The following is a 12104-nucleotide window of genomic DNA, read 5'->3' as shown; positions in this document are numbered from 1 at the left end:
AAAATTAATTGGTTCATTACTATGTTTTGGAATATCTGTCTAAAAAAGCAGTTTCTGTTGCACTAATTTAAAGTTATAGTCCATATTTCTAATGGTCATTTAGCAGTGGAGGGCCTCCAATTGCATAGCAAGCAATTTGATGCAATAATTGCAGTATTAGTTTTAAACCCTTCCAGAAACATACAATTAGTGCTCCTTTTGATAGGATAAATACATATCCTGGGCCTTTGGTTTCCTTAAGTTCTTTTTTACTACTGGCTTTCTTGGCTTTAATTATTTCAGCACTTCCATTTTTAATGTCCTTTTGGGTTAGTCAGAGTATTCATAAGAAAGTAAAACATTAACTTTGCCTATTTATAATTCTCCTACTGAAGAAAGCATTGAGGAAAAAGGGCCTGCTGAGTAACCTATGCAACGTTTTCACTTCCATACCTTTTTATGGTAATTGTTACTCACAAACTGTGTGTCAAATGCTGTTCGAAATGCTTAGGTCAGACACAGTCCCTGTCCTTTCATTCATTGATTCAATTGATTTACTAAGCAATAAATGTGTGCAGAGCACTTTACAAAGTGCTTAGGAGAGTACAATATAACAATAAATGGACACAGTCCCTGACCATATCGAGCTTATGGTCTAGCATGGGGCTCGCAGTCTAAGTAGGAGGTAAAACAGATATTCAATCCCCATTTTATAATTGAGGAAACGGAAACACAGAGAAGTTATGTGACTTGCGCAAGGTCACAAAGCAAACACTTGGCAGAGCGAGTATTAGAATCTAGGTCCTCCTACTCCCAGACCTGTGCTCATTCATTCAGTCAGTCATATTTATTGAGTGCTTCCTGTGTGCAGGGCACTTTATTAAGCGCTTGGGAAGTACAATTCAGCAACAAATAGAGACAATCCCTGCCCACAACGGGCTCACAGTCTACTAGGCCATACTGCATCCTTTTCAAAGATGAACTCAACCTGAAAAAAATGTGCCTTCCTGCCTATGATTGCCCATGGGTTATGTTTTATGGACTGACACCCTAAATTGCACTGATTCTCTTAGGTAATATGAACCCTTAAGAAAACCTATTTAAGCCTTTTTGTTTACTCCACAATTGAGTCTATGCTAATCCAACATGATTTGGTGACAGATTGTATATGTAAGGTGGTATGAGAAACATGAGTCTAGGATAATGCCAAGATTATAGGCCTGTGAAATTAGGAAGACAGAGGTATTGCCTAGGGAGAACAGAATTTGGTGGAAAAGTGAGGAGCTCTGTTTTGGACAGGTTTAGTTTGAGCAGTACATCCCCTCTAGACTGTAAGCTCCTTGTGGATGGGGAACATGCCTACCAACTGTATTATATTGGACTTTCCCACGTGCTTAATACAGTGCTCTGCACACAATAATTGCTCAATAAATATGATTGATTGACCTCCAGGGAGAGATTTCATCTTTAGCAGGGTAAGAAGAACAGGTATTTTATCCCTATTTTACAGAGGAGGAAATTGAGGCACAGAGAGATACAGTGACTTGCTTAAGGTCACACAGCAGACTAGTGGCAGACTAGTGGCAGACTAGTGGCTCTTATCTTTTGCCATCGAATCGTTTCCGACCCATAGCGGCACCATGGACACATCTCTCCCAGAGCGCCCCACTCTCCATCTGCAATCATTCTGGTAATGTATCCATAGGCTTTTCTTGGTAAATGTATGGAAGTGGTTTATCATTTCCACTTTCCTTCAGTCTCTGCCCTTGACCCTCTCCCATGCTGCTGCTGCCCAGCGTGGGTGAGTTTTGACTTGTAGCAGATTGCCTTCCACTCGCTAGCCACTGCCTAAGCTAGGAATGGAATGGGTAGGCCTCTGCTTGACTCTCCAGCCCAAAGCCTAGATTGGTAGAGTACTGGAAACTCTCCAGGTGCGACCCTGAGAAGGGAAGCCAGCACTAGAACCCGGGTTTTCCGCCCCCAGTCCTGTGTTCTTTCAGAGGCCACACTGCTTCTAACCATTGTCACTCTGCAGTAGGGAGTGGGAGCAGCAGCAGCAAGAGACAACATAACGGAGACTGTCTGGCACTGCAGAAGAGCCATTGAGAGGCAGCATTGCCTAATGGATAGAGCACTAGGAGTCAGAAGGACCTGCATTCTAATCCCAGCTCTGCCACTTGTCTACTGTTGTGACCTTGGGCAAATTGCTTCACTTCTCTGTGCCTGTTACCTCATCTGTAAAATGGAGATTAAGTTCGTTGTGGGCAGGAAATGTGTCTGCTTGCTATATTGTATGCTCCTGAGATCTTAGTAAAGTGCTCTGCACACAGTAAGTGCTCAATAAATACTATTGAATGAATGACAGTGAGCCCCATGTGGGATAAGGACTGGGTCCAACCCAATCACCTCGTATCTTCCCCAGGATTTAGTATAGTACCTGGCACATAAAGAGCGCTTAACAAATACCACAATAATAATAATTATTATTATTCTCATTATCTCTGACTTATTTCCTGCCTGTGCAGGGGTAAGGTTGACAGAGGCTTGTCCTTATTGGGTGTCAGACAAGAAAGTTCGGCCTCAGATCCTGGTGAGAAAAAGAAACCTGATAATGGAGAAAGGCTTGGTGGAAAGCATGGAAAAGTTCCCTCTACTTTCTTTTTCTTCCTTCCCCTTAATATTATTTTTCCCCCCTCACAATGGTCTGTGTTAGGTACTTCACACCAATACTGTACTAAGCCACGGGGTAGATACAGGATAATCATGTTGGATACCAGGCCTTGACCCATATGGGGCTGAGTAGGATTTAAACCCCATTTGACAGATGAGGAAACAGGCACAGAAAAGCCGTGATTTGCCCAAGGTCTTCCATTTCCTCTCTTCCTTCCCCTTCAAATCATATCTTTTCTTTATTCCTTCCTCTCCTTTTTTCCTTCCTTTTTCTCCTTCTCCCTCCCCACCACCTTCTTTCTCTTCTCTCTCCCTTCTTACTCCCTTCCCCTCCTTTTTCTTCCTCCCCTTCTTATCCTTTTTCCTCCCTTTCCCCTCTTTTCATTCCTTATGCGCTCAATGCACTGACCCTCAATCCCCGTCATCAGACACCCAACTCTCTCGCCAGTTTGCTCCCTCAGGCAAATTAAATGTTGGCATACCTGGTGATTATGTAAACTGGTGACCCATATAAACTCAGATCACCTATGAGGAACAGGAGTTTATCAAATTAAGCTTTAAACATGAAACTGCATTGAATCTACTCATGTGGAATAAAATAAAGCCCAATGGCAATCTTGAATTAAGCTTTGGATAACATTGAATATGTGGGAAAGCCTCAAAAATAGACAATATTATCCTAAACTAGATTTTGGTATTGGAATGTTCTATTTCACACTCTTTTGCTCTGAAAATCAAATCATCTGTGTTTGTGTCTTTGATTTGAAGTTCTAAATATGAATAATGCTTTGGGTGTACATTTAGAAATCAACTATTGAGAAATGAGTTATAGGAGCCTGTGCTATTATTTCTGTTAAAGCAATTTGCTATTGAAGATATCACTTAATTATTATATACATTTATAGTCTGCAGGTGTTGTTTTAAACAACCCAAGAAAATAATCTGCTCCATGGTATTCAAGATGCCTGTTACATGATATTCAACGAGACAGGCTTGACATGCTATTAGTTTATCAATCATATTTTATAAATACCAACTTTTATTGGGATTTATCTGCAGGAAGAAAATGTTTACAGTGCATGCTAGTCCATACTGTCATCCTGGCTTTCTGTGACTTCTTATTTGACCTGGTTGCATTTTTTTTTTTGGTGTTTTGGTTTCATCTTTGCCAGTGCACTTTAATTGTGAAACATGATAATCTGTAGAAATGACAACACCTAATGTGAAACAATTAGAAGAAATATTCAGAAACTCAATTCTCTGTACTAAGATAGTTAAAGTGGAGCTTTTCTCAAAGCTGCCCTGTCTTGAATCATGCTTTTATATTTATCACAGCACATGAATGAGTGTTCAACATTTTAATAGCTAAGTATTCATTATGCACCTCACTAATCTTTATATTCATGATTGAAAGCAAGACAAAATGAAGTTTTCAGAACTAATTGTAAAACTTTAGGAGCCTTGTTTATACTAGCAGGGGGACATCTAGGGAAACCACTTTAGTTACAATTCGATTTGTTTTTGAATTAGTTTCTTCTAAAGGAGAAATTCAAAGTAGACACATGGCTGGTTAATTTGATGTGTATCAGTTCATTTGATATTGACCAGCTGTGCAATGGAATAGACATACTTGTCTGATTACTCAGACCCAAAGTCCATATTTCCCTTCATTTTCCAGTTATGTCAAACCAGAGTAGCATTTGCCTTCTCAGCAACTGACTCCATTTTCTCATTCACTTCACTGGGGTAAGTTTGGTATTTTTTGCCAGAAATGATTGAGCATGGTGCAGTTTGATTTCCTTTATGTTTTTGATGTAAAAGAAAGTGTTCCAAATCCCTCATGGGTTTTTCCACTCTGCCTAGATCATTGTCAGTGGCCAGCATTTTATGCCAATGGTCTAACACATCCCTAAATTTTCATAGCTACCCTTTCTTCCTTAATTACATGTGATTTAAATAGCAGGTACATTTATTTTGTCAACAAGGAGTTCTGAAGGGTGTTCTAACAATAATAATGATCATGGTATTTGTCAAGTGCTTCCTATGTGCTGAGCTCTGTGCTGAACACTGGACTAGATGCAAGATAACTCATTCATTCAATCATATTTATTGAGCACTTACTGTATGCAGAGTACTGTACTAAGCGCTTGGGAGCGTACAATACAACCATAAACAGACACATTCCCTGCCCACACCAAGCTTAGAGTCTAAATGCAGAAACAAAATAATCAGATCAGACATAGTCCCTGCCCTATCTGGTAATCCAAGGGAGAAGGAAGAATGGGTATTGAACCCCCATTTTACAGATAATAATGATGGCATTTATTAAGTGCTTACTATGTGCAAAGCACTGTTCTAAGCACTGGATGACTTGAAGTGACTTGCCCAAGGCTACACAGCAACGCTGGAGATTTATTCATTCATTCATTCAGTTGTATTTATTGAGTTCTTATTGTGTGTTGAACACTGTACTAAGCACTTGGGAGAGTACGGTACAACAATAAACAGATACGCTCCCTGCCCACAGTGAGTTTACAGTCTCGACGGGGGGAGAAAGAGATTAGAATAGAGCCCAGGTACACTGCCTTGCTGACCCACGCACTTTCCATTAGGCCACACTGCTTCTCATTTGCTCTGTGCGCACATTCTCTAGCAGTAATAGTACACTATCCTAAATGTACATGCCATAACAGGGAGTATTTTAGGGCATTTCTGCTTGGGCCAAGCCTCCGAATTCTGTGGATTACAAGTTTTGTGTTCGCAGCATCCTGGGAGAGGAATGCCAAGGCGGTGGAGCAAGTATGGAGAGCCCTCAGGAAAGATGTGATAGTTTCAGGTGGGCTCAGGTGTACTGCCACAAAATGGGGGCTATGGGGTTTTTTGAGAAAAAGTGTTTTCTAGTGGAAAGAACACAGGTCTGGGAGTTAAAGAACCTGGAGCTAATCCTGGCTCTGCCACTGGCCCGCGGTGTAATCATGGGCTAGTCAGTCAGTCAATGGTTTTCATTGAGCACTTACCTTGTGCAGAGAACCATACCGAACACTTGGGAGGATACAGTACAACAAAGTTGGTAAGCACCTCCCCTGCCCACAGTGAGCATACACTTTAGAGAGTCTAAAATGGGGATCTGATACCTGTTTTTCCAGTTGCTTAGACAGTGAGCCCCATGTTCATTCATTCATTCAGTCATATTTATTGAGCCCTTACTGTGTGCAAAGCATTGTACTAGGCACTTGGGAGAATACAATATAACAACACATTTCTGCCCACAACACGCTCACAGTCTGGAGGGGGACACAGACACTAACATAAATAAATAGATAAATAAATTACAGATATATACAGATATATGCATATGTGCTGTGGGGATGGGCAGGAGGAAGAATGAAGGAGGAAGTAAGAATGGCGCAGAAGGGAATAGGAGAAGAGGAGAGGAGGGCTTATTTAGGGAAGGCTTCTTGGAGGCTTCAACAAGGTTTTGAAGTGGGGAAGAGCAATTATCTGTCTGATATGAGGAGGAAGGGAGTTCCAGGCCAGTGGTAGGATGTGGGCAATAGATTGGCGGCGAGATAGATGATATCGAGGTACAGTGAAAAGGTTAGCATTAGAGGAACAAAGTGTGCAGGCTGGGTTGTAGTAGGAGAGTAGCGAAGTAATGAAGGAGCGGGCAAGGTGATGTGGAACAGGGACTGTGTCCAATCTGATTATCTTGTATCTGTCCCATTCCTTAGTTCAGTGCTTAGCACCTAGTAAGTGCTTAGCAAACAGCACTGATTATTATAATTGTTCCGCTTCTAGACTGTGAGCCCACTGTTGGGTAGGGACTGTCTTTATATGTTGCCAGCTTGTACTTCCCAAGCGCTTAGTACAGTGCTCTGCACACAGTAAGCACTTAATAAATGCAATTGATTGATTCTGTTACGATGAACGTGAAATTACTGGATTCCCAATATCTGCAAGGACCATCAGTTGCTACCTGAACCAATTAAGAGTCATTTGAAAAAGACTGGGTTCATCCATGTAATTACATTGGTGTTTCTTGGAACTTGCTTTTGCTGCCAATCTATCATATGTATATATGTAAATTTCTTTGGTTGAAGAGTGTTAAAGCACCAGTTTTCAGTCATGTTCATTTTTATATGAGCACTGACCATTACTTTTCTGACCAAGAGTTGAAAAAAATAAATGGTGGCTGTTTTGAGACAGACACATCAGGGGCAGGTTGGAAAAATGAAAGATCCAACTTTTAGTGAGCTAATGAGATGAGTCATATGGAATAACTTTGGAAAGCATAAAGCACTATAGCAAAACAAGGTATTCTTTTCATAAAAGGCATCATGGCCTACTGGACGAGAATAAGGAGTCAGAAGACCCAAATTCAAGTTCCAGTTGTGCCACTGGCCTGCTGTGTAACCCTGGTCAAATCACTACCTCTCTGGGCCTCAATTTGGTTTTTTTAATTGTACAGTGGGGATAAGATAGATCATGAACCCCATGTGGGGAAGGGACTGTATATCTACCTCAGCACTCAGTACATAGCAATGAATGAATGTTATTATTATTATCTTTTAATGGCATTTAAGTGCTTACTATGTGCAAAGCACTGTTCTAAGCATTGGGGAGGTTACAAGGTGATCAGGTTGTCCCACGGAGGGCTCACAGTCTTCATCCCCATTTTACAGATGAGGTAACTGAGGCACAGAGAAGTTAAGTGACTTGCCCAAAGTCACACAGCTGACAGTTGGCAGAGCCAGGATTTGAACCCATGACCTCTGACTCCCAAGCCCGTGCTCTTTCCACTGAGCCACGCTGCTTCTCGTTATAATATTATAATAATTATTGTTATTAAGAGTGGGGATTTGTTACTCTGTGAAACCTCACTAACAGTTTAGGATTTAGTCAATCAGTGGTATTTATTGAGCACTTACTCTATGCAGAGAACTGTACTAAGTGCTTGGAAGAGTACAATACAATAGAGTTGGTAGACATGCTCCCTGCTTACAGTGAGTTTACAATCTACAGGGGGAGACAGAAATTAATATAAATGATTAAAATACGGTTATATACATAAGTGCTTTTGGGGCGAATATCAAGGGCTTTCAAAGTGCATATTCTTAAAAACAGTGCTTACTAACTCTGTATTTATAATTTATTCAGAAAACTGCTGCCTGTAACTAATGATGGTATTTGTTAAGCACTCACTATGTGCCCAGCACTGTACTAAGCTCTGGGGTAGATAGAGGCAAATCGGGTTGGACACAATCTCTGTCCCATATGTGGCTCACAGTCTCAATCCCCATTTTACAGATGAGGTAACTGAGGCACCGAGAAGTGAAGTGACTTGCCCAAAGTCACTCAGCAGAAAACTGGCATAACTGGGATTAGAATCTATGACCTTCTAACAGGCCCATGATCCATCCATCCTGAGGTCTGACTTACACAAGGATTTCATCTTTGTACATCTTTGTACCTCTGAATTGCCTTCATATCCAACCATCCACTCAGAAACACACAGGGAAAGTTGTTTGAAAGTTGGGGCGGAAAGGAAACTGCTTTGTGTGACCAGAGCAGGAATCAGGGAAGAAAGATGTGGAGGGCAGTAAACAGGAGTGAAAACAGCAGAGGGCTGTGTGTGGCAGGTAATAAAATAATAATAATAATAATAATACATGCTTACTATGTGTCAAGTGCTGTTCTAAGTGCTGGGGCAGATACACGTTAGGTTGGATACAGTCCCTGTCCCACCCTTAATCCCCATTTTACAAATGAGGTAACTGAGGCCTAGAGAAATTAAGTGATTTGCCCAAAGTCACACAGCAGTATGGCAGAGCAGGGATTAGAACCCAAATGCTTCAGATTCCCAGGCCCATGCTCTATCCACTAACAAGTCTTCTAGTCTTCTAGACTGTGAGCCCGCTGTTGGGTAGGAACCATCTCTATATGTTGCCAACTTGTACTTCCCAAGCACTTAGTACAGTGCTCTGCACACAGTAAGCACTCAGTAAATACGATTGAATGAATGAATGAAAGCATCATAATAATTATTGTTATCATTATTAATTGAACATGCCTGAGTTTGAGGTGGAGGCAAGGAGGGAAATCAGGTAGAAACAGTTATGTATGATTTATTTTTAGACCTTTAGCTCACTGAGTTGATGTAGGATTGTGGAGAAACCTCTGTGGAACCATTACACACAAACAGGTAATAGGTAATACTGCATCAAAATGTCAGTGAAATGTAGGGATCTGTGCAGACTTCCAAAGGTGGTGATGAATATCTAACAGATGTGGCTGTCATGAAATGAAAATGTGCTCTAACCACATTCCTCCCAACTACTTTGACCAACATAACAAGCACATGGATTTAAATAAAGAATGCTGGTTCATTGAATTGTGGAAACCAATTCTTAAAGAGAAGATAGCATTTATTTAGATTATCATTTAAATTAGCCATAGATTTTAACCTCAGCTTTAACAGCTCACTCAATGTGCAACAACACATGGTCACATGAAGCCCTCTCTGTGCTTTAATTTCCTTTTGAACAGACCAGCAGGCAAGAGAAACAGCATGGCCTGGTGGATAAAGCCTTGAGTCAGAAGTACCTTAGTTTTAATCCCAGCTCTGCCACTTGTCTCCTATATGATCTTGTGCAAGTCAAAACTTATTGGTGCCTCAGTTACCTGATCTGTAAAATGGGAGTTTAGGCTGTGAGCCCTATGTGGGACAGGGACGACTTCCAACCTGATACATACTCACAAATCTGCACAAAGGTCAGAAAGAGAGTGAGAATGAGAGCGGTGGAACCAGTTCTGGAACCATCTTGTATCTACCCCAGCACTAGAGTATTGCTTGGCACATCATAAGCACTTAACAGATGCCATTAAGAAACAAAAAGCAAACAAACAGGATGACGATAATGGCTTCCCTGAAAAATGCCATGAGAAAATATATAATAACAAAGACACTAAGAATAAAATGCAGTCCCCAAAATACTCTAAACAGCCACTGACACCAGAATGGGCTCTGAGCAATAATGTAGTTTCCCTTCTGACAAACCAGAAGCTAACTTCTCTTTCACTAATTGTTTGTAAATGCTACAAAGGGTATTTAACAGAAATGCAGGGTAGCTGCTACTATTAATTCCAGCATCCACTGTGGGAAGTGTTGGTGGACATGTGAACGCCCTTGGCGATATAGTTGTTCCCTGAGCCCACGGGCCTGCCATCTGTCAGAGAGGCCAGACTCTGGCTTTTAGGAATAGTGGTTGCAGCAGTGAGGATGAGTACGTTGGACAGCTGGCAACAAGGCAGAGCTGGGATGCCGCTGCCTCAGCAATGGAAGAAATTGTGTTCCTCAAGCAGGGCAGCAAATGGTTGTGGGCTTCCCGGGATCATCCTGATGATTCCTGCTGGTGCCAATGTAGGGCAGCCTCCCGGCTCTGCACCGGGCAGCCACGGCAGGAACCGTGGACGACCAGAGGCAACAGCAGATGTGCTCCACTTGTAGCTTGCCACAGGTGCTGGTTGGTTCCACAGCTCACATTTTGTGTTTCTCTCTTTATCTTTTTTTCTCTCTATTTCACTCATTCTCTCTTTTTCTCTCTATTTCTTTTATTCTTTCTGTCTCTTCAGGGAATGTGTCTGTTTATCGTTGTATTGTACTCTCCCAAGCATGTAATACAGAGCTCTGCATACAGCAAGTGCTTAATGAATATGATTGACTGACTCTCTCTCTAACCCCCCCTCTGCTACCTCTCTCTCTCTCCCCCCAACCATCCCCTGGACTTATGTGCAGATGTGTGAGTATGTATGTGTCCTTTCTGGATGCATGTGTGAGCGTTCAAGTGAATTTCAATCAGAGAAGCAGCATGGCCTAGACAAAAGGACCAGGGTTCTAATCCCAGCTCTGCCACTTTTCTACTGTGTGACCTTGAACAGGTCATTTAACTTCTCTGTGCCTCAGTTAACGCATCTGTAAAATGGGGCTTAAGACTATAAATCCCATGTGGGACGAGGACTGTGTCCAACCTGATTAGCTTGTATCTACTCCAGAACAGTGCCTGGCATGTAGTAAGTGCTTAACAAATGCCGTAAAAATTATCAATTGATGGTATTTATTAAGCCCTTAACATATGGAGAACATTATGTTTAGTGCTTGGGAGAGTACAATATAGCAGAGTTGGCAGATGTGCTCCCTGACCACAAGGCACTTACAATCTGTCCATGTGAATGTTTGCCTCTTTCTTTGTTTCTGTCTCAGTGCTTGTTTACATCTCTGAATTTGTCTCTTTCTATCTTTGCCTCTTCTTTCTCTGCCTTTTTTCCTCTCCTTCCCCACAGTTGACCAACATTCTGAAGCCCTACCCCTAACTCTATTTTGACCTAAAAAAATTGGGTTCCTTCATGTGTAGAAGAAACTGCTGCCCTTCATGTTTCTCTGGAGAGAATTAGTGGTTAACTGAGATCATTTTTGTATATCCTCTCATTTCTCACAATGTGGCTGTCAGATTTGGGTTGCTCTGCTGCCCCATGGTGAATTCCTTGAAACTCTTGGGAGTCTGGGAGAATCCAGAATTTCCAGGGTCTCACCAGTTGTACTTACACACTCACTGTGTGCAGAGCACTGTATTAAATGCTTAAGGTCTAGTTCTGTGCAGTCTCCAGCAAGCGCAGAACCCTGAGCTAAGCAATCATACTGCATCTTCACCATTCTCCCTTTCTTCCCTTCTAGGGCCCAGACTCATCTTTCTATTTAATTCTTATCTATATTTACCAAGTGTGATTATATGTGCACATTGCATTGTTGTTAATGACTTGCAGTTATTCGCTCTGTTAGAGGGTCTTGGCTTTTTTCCATTTTTCTTCAAGGACAATCTCAGCAATGAATGGCTCCCTTTAGATGGAGACTCTCTAGTAAGGACCAAAAGTTCTTACCCTTGACTATGCCATATTCACACTTCCTCACTGTAACCCATGATGCAGCAGTAGGAAAAATGGTAGCACGACTTATAATTTCTGTTTATTGGCCACTTTGTCTGTTATGCTTAGTCCGGGCAACAGATCATCCATTTCTTGTCCAGTGACACATGGGAATTATACATAACGTATCAGTCAGCCTGGCGTCGTGGATAGAGCACAGGGCTGGAAGTCAGATGATCATGGGATCTAATTCCGACTTGGCCACGTGTCTGCTGTGTGACCTTGGGCAAGTCACTTCACTTCTCCGGGCCTCAGTTCCCTCATCTTTAAAATGGGGATTGAAACTGTGAGCCTCACATGGGACAGGGATTGTGTCCAACCTGACTTGCTTGTATCCACCCCAGTTCTTAGTATAATGGCTGGCACATAATAAGCACTTAACAAATATCACAATTATTATTATTATTATTAATGGATCAATCATATTTATTGAACACTTACTGTTTGCAGTCCATTGTACTAAGAGCTTGGGAGAG

General features: G+C 41.7%; 1 protein-coding gene and 1 non-coding gene across 5 annotated transcripts in view; one reads left to right on the top strand and one right to left on the bottom strand.

Annotated features, from left to right (window-relative positions):
* The window catches only part of PPFIA2 (PTPRF interacting protein alpha 2), a 455622-nt gene that overhangs the window by 401343 nt on the left and 42175 nt on the right, over nucleotides 1–12104 (top strand). The window lies entirely within an intron of this gene.
* LOC119937368 lies at nucleotides 1791–1928 on the bottom strand. The gene has a single exon (XR_005454044.1). It is a non-coding gene; the product is annotated as a small nucleolar RNA SNORA7 (small nucleolar RNA).

This window comes from Tachyglossus aculeatus, chromosome 14 (genome assembly GCF_015852505.1).
Source record: "Tachyglossus aculeatus isolate mTacAcu1 chromosome 14, mTacAcu1.pri, whole genome shotgun sequence".
Classification (NCBI taxonomy): domain Eukaryota; kingdom Metazoa; phylum Chordata; class Mammalia; order Monotremata; family Tachyglossidae; genus Tachyglossus; species Tachyglossus aculeatus.
This window is presented reverse-complemented; position numbering and strand designations above follow the sequence as displayed.